Raw genomic sequence first — 13,552 nt, 5'->3', positions numbered from 1 at the left:
TGGCTTAAGGAAGAGTGTATGAATCTCTCAGTGGACGGGGTTGGGGGGCGGGGGGGCTGCCTCTAGAGAAGCTGAAGAAATCTTGTCACCTCCTGGCCTGCTCCTCCACAAGCCATTTCTGCCTTTAGTCTCAGGACCGGTGATGAAATGTATGGAGTGAAGATCTGAAACAGTGAGTTATTATTTACAGAACATTTTCCAGAAATACCACATTTTAGTTGGTTGATGATCAAGAAGTTGTTAATTACATGGGAAGATTTGTCTATAAACTGAAGTTAGGGAAGGAGACCCAGACCCAAGTTATGGAGCATGTCAATGTTCTTGCTGCAGTTGGAGTTTCTGTAAGTGTAGCTGGCCTGGACTCTTTTCTTTCTCTATAGCTGTCCTGCCTCTCATTTCACTGAGGCCAGGTGACGTTCCAAGGGCCTTTGTCTTTGGCCAAGGTAGCTGCAGTAGGTCCCCCATTGTGTCATCTGACCTTTCTTCTGACCTGAGGCTGTGATAGAGAGGGGCAGGCATGTGACTACAGAAAGAATCCTCCAGGATAGCTGACTTAGAACTAGAGGAGTAGGTGGCCCAGGGCAAAATAGCGGGGAAGCAAAACTCTAACCTTACTTGGCCCTTTCCCCTGATTTCTGGACATTCTATTTGTCTCAAATTTCTATGCGTATAGGTTCTTCATGCCTCTCCTAAGGAGGAATCGAATAATTAGGGGCATGGGAAGTTATTCCTACCTAGAGTACAGTTCTTCCTTTTTAATTGAAATAGGGGATATCACCTAAGTCAAAACAAGGATGAGCCAGTGTTGGGTTTGAGACCTCAGTGATGGAGATATTTGAGGGTTTCACTCCCTAGCCCACCCCATAGTCACCTACCCTTGGCCTCCTCCTCTTCCACATTAGACCAGCCTTGGCTTCAAACCAACATCCTCAGGGCACAAGCCTCAATGTGGGCATCCCTGGTTGATGTATTGACAGCATCAGGCTGAGAACCAAATTATGTCTGCAGAGACTCAGGAGTACTTGGAGCCTGAAACTCTCTTGGTACCAGCCGCTGCCCAGCCTTGCTGCTCCCTGGGCCTTGGGCCTTGCCAGCCTTTTGCGCCAGCATTTGGGATATCCTTCTGGATAATTCATGGTGGATCCTTCTTTGGGGACAGGCTTTTCTTTAAGAGCCTCTTGAGGGCCTCCCTGGCCTGATTCTCTACCTTTCATCCTCTAAGTGGGGGTAAAGGAGGGGCCAGGCTGGCAACCATTTCAACATCACAACCTCGCTGGTGCTTGCACTTCGCAGGTGCTTAATACATATTCTTCAAGTTCACCCTGAAAGTCAATGTTGGAGCTGATATGGGAACACAAGGCTCATTTCACCTAACTTATGGTACTGTGTCCCATGCCATAGTGTCTATATAGAGCTACAGAATTACATTGAGGCCTATATTCGTCACTGGTCAACAATAACAAGTGCAGTGACTGTACATGTAGTAGGATAGATTGCCCCAGATACTGATGTGCTTATGCCCTTTGATTAGAGATCTGTGGTGCCTGAGGTACTGTAGCATTGTGTGGCTTTAGAATCTAGTAGCAGACGTCAAGACCTTTGGGGAAGTACCTGGTTCCACTTCTGATTTTTGTATGTTCAGTTCATAGCTCTGGAGAGTACCTGGTTTAAGCTTAGATGCTCAGGTGGGCAGTCTACAGCTCCAGGTAGCATCTGGTTCAAGATCAGACACTCAGGTGAGCAGACTGCATCTTCTTGGAGCACCCAGTTCAAGCTCAGGTGGGTGGCCTCAGCTCCAGGGAGCACCTGGTTCAAGCTCAGATGCTCAGGTGGGGGGTCTACAGCTCTGGGAAAAGGACACCCCATGACATTAAGAAACTGAAATTTAGGAATTTTTTTTGAGTAGATTTCTCTTTTGATCCTAAATTTTTATGCAGTTTAGCAACATATATATTACACCACATTTTTACATCATTTCTGTTTGTCAGATGTATTCATCAAGAATCGTTTCACTACTTTCAATCATTTTTGTTTTGTTTTGGCTTTTACCATTCTTCCTCAAAGCATCATTTCTAGTTCAAATATGGGCTTTTTCAATAAACACTATGTAGTTCTAGTTGAAGCTTAATCAAAGTGATTGAAAGAAAGACAAATTCTCTTTAGAAGCCTCCTAACCATCAAAGCCATAGCTTTTGCTGGCCTTTGTTGATAAGTGTTACCATGTCCTTAGTGTCCTTGGTGTACCCCGTTGTTCCGTTCCTGGAATTGGAACAGTAAATGCCACCACGCTTTGCCCACTCAGCTGGGCAGCTCGGCCCCGTGTGGAAGGATGCTTCCATGCTCAGCCCCCTCAGTCTCTCTGTGCCTTCGCGAACTCCCTGGTTCTCTCTATTTCTGTATGTTCCTTCTGGACCATCTTCATGTGGATGCTGGCACTAGCCGACAGGAAGCCACTTTGCAGGCTTTTTGGTTGCCAAGTGCTTGCTCTAAGCCAGGTACATCAGACATAGGCTCTTAAAGTCTCCCTGATTGGTCCTCAGTTTGCCTGTTGCACCAGTAACAGAGATATCCCTACCCTTGCCATGGTTCCTGGATGAGCAAATCCCACCCCCCTCTGCACACTGCTGTATTCAGGTTCCAGTAAGTCGTCTTCCAGCATAACTGAGTCTTCTGAGAAGCTGGGGGTGGGGAGGAGATAGGCTTCAAAATCCCTCCATGTTCCCAGCCTTCTTGAAGTTACTCTCGGATATCTCTGCCTTTAGTCACTCTGGTTTCCTGCAGGGTAGGATTGAGAGTGTGGGGATCATAATGCACCATCCTCAGTATTTCCCTGGATTGGTTTCCTTCTGACATTCCTTTAATGAGATTTGCGGAGAGAGCGTAAGTATTTTAAGAGCTGGGCAAAGGTGAGTTGACTTTGTGTATAGTAGATATCACTAGTTGAGAAGAGTCTGATGGTGATGACCGTGACCCTTTTTCCTGTGTCACTCACTCCCTTACATTCCTTTTTGTAACAGGCACCATGGAGCTCCGTGGCCCACTTCTCTCTGGCTGTAGGTTGCGGTTGCAAAACAAGGTCCTCCCATCACTGATCTTAGCTCCATCATAGAGCTCAACCCAGGGGTTGCTCGTGCTCTTTCACAACCACCCTTGCAAGTATAACAGTAGTTAGCAGGTCCTGAGGGCTTATGCTCTGTTCCAAGTGTGGTTCTGCTAAGTGCTTCACCTGCATTATTTCCTCGACTCTTCCCAATGATCCTGTGAACTAGGTTCCTCTAGTATCTCCCTTTTCCAGTGAGACGATTGTGGCTCAGAGAGATCAAGCAATTTGCCCAATGTCACACAGCTCATGTCAGGATTTAAGCTTACTTTTCCCCACTATGCAGGACTGCCTTATTCTGCCTCATCTTCATGTCCTTGCACACATTGTCCCCTTGCTCAGGCCTCCTTCCCTCCATGCTTCAATGCCCAGCTGAAATCCCAGCTCTTCTGTGGACACCCCAGAGAGAAGTGAGCTCTTGTATGGGCTCCCATATTGCAGGTATCTCCAACTACTCACCATTCACCACCTTGTATTATTGTTCATTTTCATGTCTTTGTTTTCAGTTGGGTGGTGCATTTCAGAAGGCAGCTCCCAGTACATTTCACATCTCCTCTGGTGATTAGCATACATTCCCACATAGTATGTGTTCAACAAATCCCTGTTGTCCATTATGTTACTTTAAATTCGGGCCATTACCTATGAAGGCTGGAGTGCATTTCACTGAATTGATGTTGTGCAAAGCAAATTGAAGATTTTACTAACATAATTCACTCTTCCAATCCCCCCTGATTTAAAGGGTAATTTAGTTCTAAAACAAAAAGGAATAATATGCAGCTATTTCCATGAAATGATGTATAGGAAACAAGAAAAATGGTTTAAAGCTGCTAAAGTCAAATCTATAAATAACATTCAGTATCAGCCATGCTCTCTCACTGGAAAAAAACACAGTTCCCTAGTTTTCGGTCATTCTGACAAGTGTCCTGAGGGCCCCTGTTCCAGGGACAGTGTCCCCAGGCACACCTTCTTTTCTGTCCCAAAAGTCAGGGATTCTGAGGACATCCTTCCAGCCACTTGCTAGTGGGCTCCCTGCGACACCTCCCCTGAGCAGCCCACACACGTCCCTTTTCAGGACATGACTTGAAGATATGATAACAGCAGCTTGTGCTCTTTAACAAACAGCACTACACCCCTGGCCGGTGTGGGTCAGTGGTTGGGTGTCGTCTAATAGTACAACGAAAGGTTCCTAGTCAGGACACATACCTGTGTTGTGGGCTCGATCCCCGGTACAGGGGTGTGCAGGAGGCAGCTGATGGATGTTCTGCTCTCACATTGATGTTTCTCTCTCTTTTTCCCTTTCCCATCCTCTCTCTAAAACAAAACACTATTCTTTAAAACAAACAACACTGAAAAAATGACCTTTTCAAACTGTCAGGGTCCCTGGGGTGCAGTGAGTGAGTGAGAAATTGAGGCATTTTTGTAGAGATATTAAGGTACAAATAAGAGACTGACCTACAACATAATAAAACAACCAAACCAAAACACAGCATTCTACAAATAATAGCACAGTGATTATTAGCCACCTAAACAAATACTATTTCAACAACTTGACCATTAATTATAACTGAAGAGAGCTTGGGCATCTGTTTTCATTTCCTCCTTTGCTCTAATTATACTAGTAAGCATGCAAGCAGGTCTGCCAAAAGTTTCCTGTGCCCAGTACTGTCCCCGGTACTGTGCAGGGTTCCTAGAAGTCCCTGTCCACGTATAATGCTTCGTCAAAGAAGGCAAATTCAAGGCCAGCCTGAATAGATAAAGATACATGTGGCTGAAGTTTTGAAGTTTTGAGGCATTTACTGGTAGATTACTTTGTTGCAATAGACTATTGAATAGTTTGCCATCTTGAGCTTCTACAGGAGATTCTCATGGGTGGGTTTTATAGAAGAACTATTGGTGTTTGAAAGCGGGATAAAGTAGTTGTAATCCTCTCTGCCCAGCTTAATATTCCTTGTCCATAATGTGCATATCTCATATTCCCTTTCAGATAGAATTCTGTGTTTTCTTTAATTCCAATATTCGGTCTATGGGAAAACTACAAAATACACAGGGTGCAGAGAAAGCACTTCTTACCTACCCACTTATTTGTTGACAGAATTCATCATCACTCAGGCAGGGACAGAGAGGAGCTCAAGGCCTCTGGGAACCAGCATCGCTGCAGAGAACAATCTCTGTGAAGGCCCTGAGCACCTCCCTGGATGATGGATGTGCTTAGGGAAAGTCATGAGCTAAGCACAGATGGGCACATCAAGTCCTACTTTACATAGACTAAAGGGGTCTTTTATAGAAATAAATCCCATGACAAATTATTTTGTAGAGAGATCCCATTTTAAAGTAAATGAAGTTTCTTCCTTTTTGTTTGTTAATACAAACATTCAGAGGTTTACATCAGATATTTTTCCTGCAGGGAATGTACGAGAGATGCTAGGGGAACGTGGAGGAAATGTGAGGGCGGGGCTGCGCATGCAGTGAGTTTGGAGAAGGCAGTGATGGGGACTGGGGTGGGGGGCTCATTTATAGAGAGCAGGTGTGTCTAGGTGTAAGTGGGCTGCTTTGAGGGCATCCAGCAGGTTCCAGGGCAGCCGTGGGCAAACTACAGCCCGCGGGCCGGATCCAGCTCATTTGAAATGAATAAAACTAAAAAAAAAGACCGTACCCTTTTATGGAATGATGTTTACTTTGAATTTATATTAGTTCACACAAACACTCCATCCATGCTTTTGTTCCGGCCCTCCGGTCCAGTTTAAGAACCCATTGTGCCCACCCCTGTTCTAGGGGGACAAGCATGAGTCAGAGCTGGAAATAGGTGGGTAAGCAGGGACAGTTGGAAGAAATCTTCAGGTGGGAACCCTTGGGACTTAAATGTGATTCATCAGAGTCCTGAGGGATATTAGGATAAAAGTGGAGCTTAACGAACCAGTGCATACTTATCAAATATCTGCCTGTCACCGTGCTGAACACTTGCACTCATTCCTTATTTAAAGTTTATAAGATACCATCTCTAGAACCTTAACACCTAATTGGAGAGATAAGATATGAAGAGTCAGATAAATGTAGGAGACATTGACTTTGCAGCTTAACAATAAGAAACATAAGAGGACTAAATGTAAAGGAGCCGTTCCTGCAGTCTGACTGTTGGCAGAGAGGAGGAGGGTTGGGGGACTGGGTGAAAAAAGTGAAGGGATTAAGAAGTATAAATTGGTAGTTACAGAACAGTCACAGAGATGTAAATTACAGCAGAGGGAATGGAGTCGATAATGTTGCAATAACTATGTATGGTGCTAGATGGGTACTGGAAATACCAGAGGATCACTCTGTAAAGTATGTGATTGTCCAACCACTATGCGGTACATCTGAAACGAATACAGAATAATATTGAATGTCAACTGTAATTGAAAAAGAAAAAAAGAATATGAGTTGAAATGTTAAAAAAATAATATTGAATGTCAACTGTAATTGAAACATAAGAAACAAAACACAAAATAAATAAAATTGATGTGTGAATATACTACTTAAAAAAAAACAGAGACCCATTCTTGGGCATAAAATGCCAGTTGAGAAGTTCAGAAAAATGGGAATAGCTAAGAATTTCTGTTGACTCCAATCTCATAGGAGCCAGCAGTGCGAGTGGCTGCCAGAGCAAATACAAGTGTCCCTTGAGGGACATGGCCAGGAAAGTGAGGGTCTCGAAAGCATGTCGAATGAAGAGCAGTTCATTCTTTCACTCGCCAACAAATATTATCTACGTGTTACCTGCACTGTGGAGTGTAGGATTCACACAGAAGCTTGCCATCCTTGGAAAAACAAAGCAAGGTCTCATTAGTCTGGAGAAGAAAGGACTTAAGGTGAAATTTTAAAGCAACTATATAGAAGGAAATTTCCAAAGGGCTGACCTAAAGGGCCAAAGGATAGACATTGGAGGGAGGCGAGAGTGGGCCCCATATAAGGAAAATCTTTATAACCATTGGAGCAGGGTGCACACTTTAACTGCCTCGTCTATACAATGTGGTGACCATGAAGTGAAATGCAATGATAGCAGAGCATGTGTGAGCATTGTGCGACCTGCAAACGCCTCACCGTGGTAAGATCCTGTTGGTAAAGTCCAGAGGCCACCTGCTCTTTGTGGAAGGGTCCTTGCCTTGGGTTAGTTGGAACACAGAACTTACAAGGTGAAATGCTTCGCTACTGACAGGTACTGCTCTGTGAGACGATTTCCCCTGGTCCAAAGCAAAATAGAAAAATCAAGTAGCAAGAGTGAGAGGAGGAGGAAGAGGAGGAGGAGGAGAAGGAGGAGGGGGAAGAGGCGGCCATGGCAACATAGTAAACTTCTCATTTGTTTATCCTGAGATTTCATCTTTCAGATATTTTTCATTTTTCTTTGCTCAGAGAATGCTTTGTCTTTTATGACAGGGTGGTGTTAATAAGTTGTATTGTATTCTTAAAATAGTTGTTGCTTAGCAAAATAGTAAGTTAACAGCCTTTTTTTATGGGAGGATTTTATGAGCCTATGAAATTTTAAAAATTGGGAAACAGTGTCCAATTCTTTCTGACTTGAAGGCTGTCACTGATGGTAAATAGTAACTGCTAGCGGTAGGTGTAGCAAATGCTGTGGAGATTCATAGGAGGGGAGACGGCCTCTTTCACCCTCGGCAGCAGGACAATGTTTAATTTAGGACCTGAGTTCAGAGGCTCGTGCTCCCAGCTGACAGGATGCTGGGTCTCTGAGGCCGGTGTGGACTGGCAGGAAAGGTGTGCAGTGTGCTGCTAGGCAGCCCCACCTATGCATCCTGAGTCTGACCGCAGTGACCCAACTTACTGGAAAGAACTGGGGTGCCTCTGGGGAATCGGCTGTGAGCAGGGAGCACTGCACTTCTTAGATGGTCGTCTCTGCAGCTGGCGGAGGCTTTCCGTTGCGAACCTCCATGGATTTGCAAGTTCTCAGCTGATTCAGTTCTGGGATCATGGAGGTCAAAACCCTCAAGTGAACTCCAGTGACCTTGTGTCATGCACAGGGCCCTTTGGTTGTCCAAAAGAGTGACAGAAACCCAAGTTGGGTGAACTTAGTGTCAGCTCACTTCCCATGGCCAGGGGTGGGCTGGTGGGGTGAGGAAGGGAAAGATGGGACACCTGGGGCTTTGCCCACCCATCCTCCCAGGCTCCTCCTCAGGGCAGGGCTCGGAGTGGCCTGGTCTGGGTCAGATGGGCTTCCTCCAACCTGTAACTGGTGAAGGAGATGGTGTGGGCCCTCCTTTCAGAGGTGTGCTGTACTTTTGCACGGGAGGTGAGGAGAAAGGAACTCCCAAATTGGAGGACCGGTGCTATTTCCAGAACGAGGGAAGGAGCCTGGGATGAGCAAGCACAAAATGGCCATGGTCCCATGCTTGGGGAAGGCCCCTGGCGGGGCTGCGTTAATATTGTGGACTCCCTGCTGGCGTTGGCCAGTGATTCAAGCATGGTTTTTTTCATTAATGAGTTAGAGAAACAGGCCTGGCTGTTGCTGACACAGGCAGGGCCAAGGCAGGGCTGGGTCTCTGGGCACCACTCACAAAACCCCATTTCCTGGGGCAGCTTGCCTTAGCATGGAGCACATTCCAGAATACATGCATTTAAATTATCCGTGTCCCCCGCCCCCGCAATAGAGATGCCAATTCTATGGGCTGGCTGGGGCCTGGTTGGTATTAGCATGTGTGCTCAGGGGCTGCCGGGAGGGCCTGCCCACCACACCAAGGAAGCGTCCATTCCTGGGTATTTTGTTTCCCTGCCCAGCATCTGCTCTGCCCCTGGCGACTATTAATATTTTCAAAATGAACGGTGAACCTAGGAAAGAATGGTTTTGCAAAGGGAAGCACAATCCTTTGACAAGGGAGCTCCTGTCTTATTCCTTCTCTCCCTCCCCGGGGAAGGATATTGTGGTTCGTGAAGAAGCTTGGAGGGCTTGGGGGGTGGGGGGGGGTTCAAGGGCCCCGTTGTGCAGGAGCCTGTGATAACTCCAGCTCTTAGTATTATTTTATTTTAAGTCCCCGTTTTAAAATAGCTGCAGGGCTGCACCTGGAATAAAAAATGAATTAAAAAGGAAGTCACTGCGTGGAATTTGAATAGCGCCTCGGGGATAAGCTTGTTCTGGTGCTATCGCTTAGACCCACCGGCTTTTTTTCTTCCCCAAAACTGCTCAGAACGCTGCTCGCGTGAGCAGACACAGAGATGCTGCCGATTTTCCTTCTCCGGTGTTTAAAAATGTCATTTTAAAGGAATACTTACCTTGCTTCTCTAGTCATCCATCAGGTTGAGCAGCAAGCGGCTGGCAGGCACCACCTGCCTGTGAGGGGCCAGGACCACAGTTCAGGAAGGCACGGGCTCTGCCTCTCGGGAACTTTAGAGAATGTGAAGGCAGAGTGCAAGTGAACCCTGGGAAAGTGGCTTCCCTGTGCTGTGTGCCACGGAGGGAGAGAGAGCCCTCTGCCTGAATCCTTCACCAGGAGGATGAGTTTGCCAGCCCTGGAGATGGACAGGGCACTTCAGGCAGAAGGAACAGCATCTTTACAAAGGGGAAGGGCATGGCATTGCGGAGAGGCAAGTGGAATGCGTGGAGAGATGTTAAGAGATGTGGCAGGGATGGCTGCCGGGGCTAATCCATCACCAACTTGTGTGCTCCATGGAGTTGCCTGGATAGTGCTCTGCAGGTGAAAGGAAATGAAGGAGAGTGATGTGATGGGATTTGCTCTTTTGAATGAGCATTTTGCCAATGGAGTAGAGCCACTGGAGGTTGGGGAGCAGGGGAGTTGACCCTGGAGAACCAGAAACCTATTTGGGAGTTATGGCAGTGGTCCAGGTAAGCAGTGATAAAGGTTTGAATAGGCCAGGGCACCAGGGATGAAGAACTGATAGAAGGAAGAGATGTTTAGAAGATACAATAGAGCAAAAACTACTCTAGACTAAGATGTAGAGGCCTGAGAAATAGCAGGACTCTCAGTGACTAGGGAAGGGAGAACCTAAAAAAATGGTTGTCTGGCCTGAAAAGTGCCCTTCGGTTTGACATTTATAAAATGCCCACAACCCTGGCCTTAAAGAGAGCAGTGTTAAAGGGAGGAGGAAAGGATGGAGGGAGAGAAATAGACTCGGATGGGAAAGGGAAGAATCAAAGATAATATTCAACTGTGAAGAATAACTCATAGAGTTAAAGCCTGTAGTCGATGGAGCTTTCCTTTCTCACCCCCTTTGGTCATTACTTCACTCCATGTTCCTGAGTGTGAAAGACAACTCTGAATAATTGGGAATTTTGTTAATTATCACTCTATTTACAATTCTGTTACAGAGTCCAAATGGTCGTTTACGACACCAGTTTAAGCCTTTTTGGATGCAAGGTATTGACATAGCATGACTCCCCGGAGAGGAATGTTAGTGAAATTCAAACGTACTTGTGAATGTAAATTTAAACCCATCGAGCACTGTAATCAAGGCACAGCCCATTAAATAAATGAACACTTGAAAATGCAGGAATGGTCAAGAGCAGGTAATCTAAAAATGTTCTCATTGTTTGTTCTCCCTACCCAACTGCACTGGGAATGCGCAGGAGGAAAAGAAGTATTAATGGAGACCTCTAATAGTAGGTATAGCTCATTAAATGCTTAGATGGTGCCAGACACCTTGCTAAATAGAGTTCATGAATTATCTCATTTAAACCATCTCATTCTGTGCTTCCTACAACTGACGAGGGAGGGACTCCTATCCCCATTCTGGCACTGAGGAACTTGGAGACTGAATGGTCATAAAGCTGGCTGAGTGGATGTCATGATCCCTGGGTACAGGTAGACCCAACAACATGAGAAAAGCTGAGTTCAGATTCAGCTTTTTCCCTAATGCACTGGGCCTCAGCGTGTCAGCAAAAGGTGGATGTTGGCTCAGAATACTCTAAAATGCTCTTTGGCTCTGAAATTGAACCAAGTTCTTTTCCCTGAGATTGCTTTGTCCCTGCCTCCAGGGACCCGGCAACTGTGCTGTAGCCCAAGGTAAGAGTGACCAATGGGAATGGAGAAAATCATGCCAGACTCTTGAATTGGGGAAGCAGAAGGTGAATTTCAGGGCAGAAATATGTGCATCCCGGCAGCTGCCTGCCTGGCCCTATGACATGCACCAGGGAGATGTGGGGAGCCCACCTATGGTCTCCTTCTTCTTAAAGATTCCCATCCAATCTTCTGCAACCAGGGGGAACATTTCCCCAGGGTGGACTCTGAACTGCTCTTAATTTTTCATGGGTCCCTTTTATATTTCCCTTCAGAGTTATTGTGAAGACAAATGTCTGAAGCATTTGTTGAAATCTCTCATGTCCTTCCAGAGGTAGCCACAATATCCGTTCTTTGATGTTCTGCTTCTCAGTGCACAGTTTTCTTAATCAGTGTCACTGGGGTGGAAGATTGCATGGTGGTTGGTTAATGTATACTTCTTCTTTACAGAAAGATTATTTTTCTCTGATCAGAATGATCTTGATTTTGGAAAATTTCTAGTGTTAGATCCTCTTTCTGAGTGTGGAAGAGCTTATTTGAAATGCCCAAGAATGAGAATAGAAAGGAGGAAAGGAAATAATAAAACTGAGAGGCAGGAAAGAGGGACAGAAAGCAGAATATGATTATGGAAAGTGTTGACCTGTTGAAGATAGAATAAGGACTCAGCAGAAGAACTGCCATACAGAAGCCCCTCCTTATCCTCAGGGGACACATCCTATAAGACCCCCAGTAGATGTCTGAAACCATGGATAGCACTGAGCCCTAATCAACTTCAATTCTGCCGGGAATATGGCAGCAGCTTCTTTGTTGGTAGACATAGCCTCTGCAGTGATTTTTAGATTTCTCAGTCCAAATCTCTTCCTGAATTGGTGTAACCGTCCCTTACTCACAGTAGATGGCTTGTTGTCATTCCTTTCTGGGGATCCCTTGATGAAGTTTCCCTATAGACTCAGTGATTTCTGGTACAATATGTTGTCTCAATTGGAACATGTCTTCTGTTCGCCTTCCACTCACAAATTTAATGCCTTTTCCATCTTAACTAAGCACTTAATGTGCACTTACTGTGGCCCGTAACTTTTGCAGTTTGAAGTATGACAACAAAACTAGCACAAATTTCTTTTTTCATCTTTAAAACTTCTTGGATAGATTTTTTTTCTCACTAGATCTTAGCAACCTCTTATTAAGTGGAGAACTTGAACCTTTTCACTTAAAGCAAGCACTTTATGGCATCTCTTTGGCAAGTTCCAATCGCCAGCATCACTGCTCTTATGCTTTGGGGCCACTATTAAGTAAAATAAGGGTGACTTCAGCACAGTGCTGGGATACTGTGAGAGTTGATCTGATAACTGAGAGGGCTACCAAGTGAATAATAGGTAGGGAGCATGTATAGTGTGGAGACGCTGGACAAAGGGATGACTCACGTGTTGGATGGGAGGAAGCAGGACTTGAGAGATTTCATCATATCATGCAGAACAGTGCTCAATTGAAAACTTATGACTTGTTTATTTCTAGACTTTTCCATTTAGTATTTTCAGACCCTTGTTGACTGCAGTTTACAAACCATAGAAAGCGAAACTGTGGAGAAGAGGGAACTACTGTATTGAGTTGTATCCAACTTCATTCCACTCAATTGTGTAAGAATTCTTGCCAGATGGTTGCTGCTATTTATTAAAATTTGGTGTGAAAAATACTTATATAGGGATGGTCCCATTTAATCCTCAGAAGAGATGAACAACACCTCGCCTAAAGCTCAGCTATTGGTCGTCAACGGGACACCTGATGTGGGAGCTGAGCTTGTCTCCAGAGGTTGGAGATGTTCACTTCCTCTTAATGCTCTTACGCAGATTTTTCTGTGATTCTAAACCCTCCCTCTACTGCCTCTCGATGTCACTCGTGTTGTTGTTGTTATTAGTAATTTCTTTCTAACTGCCCTACGTTTGTCTGCTGTAAGTTTCAAGGGATGCTGTCGCAGTCTGGCATTCTGGAATTTGGTTTACGAGTGCATTTTGATCCTCTCTGAGACTTTGAAAACTTTGACATTGTCTCCTCTTAACATATTTATTTGTCTTGCAGACTCCTAATTTCTTTAATTTATCCTTGTGAAGGAGACTTTTCTCTTTGTGGTTTTAGCAGCCCTTCTCTAGACCTTTTCTGATTCCATTGTGTCTTGGAAATTGAAAGTGAAAGTGGCATTTGTCAAAGAATGCCATGGTCTTATTCCAAAGTACCTTAGGACGGAACAAAGTCGGGCAACATAGAGGGTCGACAAGGTTTGTTAGATAAAGGAATGACCACCAAATACCACTGTCCTAACCCAGTATGAAGGGTGAGTCAGGTAGACCATTGGCCATGAGGGCTGCAATAGTCAGATTATTTCAAAGATGTCAAGGGTGATTGGAAACTGTAATAATGTGGTTGCATGATGACACAGGGAATTCAGGTGGGAGCCAAGCAG

At 45.1% G+C, this 13,552-nt stretch overlaps 1 protein-coding gene across 1 annotated transcript in view; it reads left to right on the top strand.

The window, feature by feature from the left end:
• The window catches only part of TMEM178B (transmembrane protein 178B), a 349,600-nt gene that overhangs the window by 163,739 nt on the left and 172,309 nt on the right, over nucleotides 1-13,552 (top strand). The gene's annotated exons all lie outside the window — the stretch shown is intronic.

The sequence above is a fragment of the Myotis davidii genome, unplaced genomic scaffold (assembly GCF_000327345.1).
Source record: "Myotis davidii unplaced genomic scaffold, ASM32734v1 scaffold329, whole genome shotgun sequence".
NCBI classification, from domain to species: Eukaryota; Metazoa; Chordata; class Mammalia; order Chiroptera; family Vespertilionidae; genus Myotis; species Myotis davidii.
This window is presented reverse-complemented; position numbering and strand designations above follow the sequence as displayed.